The 1,623-nt window shown below is 42.5% G+C and overlaps 1 pseudogene; it reads left to right on the forward strand.

Moving 5' to 3' along the window:
- The first annotated feature begins 255 nt into the window (after positions 1-255).
- On the forward strand, positions 256-1,455 carry LOC102847377 (annotated as a pseudogene).
- Positions 1,456-1,623: the final 168 nt, after the last annotated feature.

Consider the following 1,623-nt stretch of genomic DNA (forward strand, 5'->3'; position numbering starts at 1 on the left):
AAGAGTGAATAGATGCACAACACTCCAGTAGAACAGATGAGGGGAAGAACTATCTGAAAGGAATATATGATTAGGCATTATATGTATAACAACAATCTGGAACAAAGGGTGCATTGCAGAGCAGTCTGGGGAGGGGGGAAATGTGCAACAATGAATAAAAACAAATAAAGTTTTTAAAAATTAAAGACCTTTTCCACGACAGGTATGTCACCAGAATATAGGCGTTGGTGAATAACATTGCAAAATCTAAGCCAAATGCTAAAGGAGAAGACCCATATCAACATCATAATCATTGGACATGTAGGTTTGGGCAAGTCCACCATTGCTGGCCACCTGACATGCAAATGTAGTTGGATCAACAAAAGAACCACTGAGAAATTTTAGAAGGAAACTACTGAGATGGGAAAGGACTCCTTCAAATATGCCTGGGTCCTGGATAAACTGAAAGTTGAACATGAGCATGGCATCATATTATCTCCCTGTGCTGACTATGAGCATGGCATCATAATATTTCCCTGTGCCGATTCTTCTTTCCTGATTGTTGCTGCTGGTATTGGTGAATTTGAGGCTATTATCTCAAATAATGGGCAGATCCATGAGCAGGCCCTTCTGGCTTTCACACTGGCTGTGAAGTGATGAATGATGTTATTACAATGGATTTCACTGAGTCACCTTTAGCCAGAAGAGATAGGAGGAAATCATTAAGGAAGTCAGCACTTACACCAAAAGAGTTGGCTACAGCCCTTACACCTCATAGTCTTGTGCCAATTTCTGGTAGGAATGATGACACCATGCAGGAGCCAAGTGCTAATATGCCTTGGTTCAAGGGATAGAAAGTCACCAGAAGGATGACAGTGCCAGTGGAACCACACTGTGTGAAGCTTTGGATTTCATCTTTCCTCCAGCTGGTAAGCCCCTGCATCTACCTCTCCAGGATGTCTACAATATTGATGGTATTGGTACTGTCCTCATAGGCAGAGTGGATACTGCTGTTTTCAGCCTGGGATAGTGGTCACATTTGCCCCAGTCAATATTACCACTGAAGTAAAGTCTGTTGAAAGGTACCATGATGCTTTGAGTGAAGCTCTGTCTAGTGACAATGTTGGCTTCAAAGTTAAGAACATCTCTGTGAAAGATGTTGGCTTCACTGCTCAGGTGATCATCTTAAACCATCCTGGCCAAATCAGTGCTGGTTATGCACCTGTGCTGGACTGTCATACAGCCCACAAGTTGGCTGAGATCAAAAAGAAGAGTGATCAACATTTGGGTAGGAAGCTGGAAGATGGCCCCAAATTCTTGTGTGGAGCACTTCTCTGACTACGTTCCTCTAGTCACTTTACTATCTGTGACATGAGACAGACTGTTGCTGTGGGTGTCATCAAAGCAGTGGACACGAAGGCTGCTGGAGCTGGCAAGGTCATCAAGTCTGCTCAGAAAGCTCTGAAGGCTGAATGAGTGTTACCCATAACGACCTCATCAGTGGTCAAAGAACAGTCGCAGAACTGTCTGTCTTAATTGGCCATTTAAGTTTAATAGTAAAAGATAAGAACTCATCATAAAACTTTCAGGAAAACAATGTTTTGTGGAGCATTTGTTTACAACATCCATATACATTGTGTTTCA

This window comes from Elephantulus edwardii, unplaced genomic scaffold, assembly GCF_000299155.1.
Source record: "Elephantulus edwardii isolate Elephantulus edwardi_28Jun2011 unplaced genomic scaffold, EleEdw1.0 scaffold00172, whole genome shotgun sequence".
Taxonomy (NCBI): domain Eukaryota; kingdom Metazoa; phylum Chordata; class Mammalia; order Macroscelidea; family Macroscelididae; genus Elephantulus; species Elephantulus edwardii.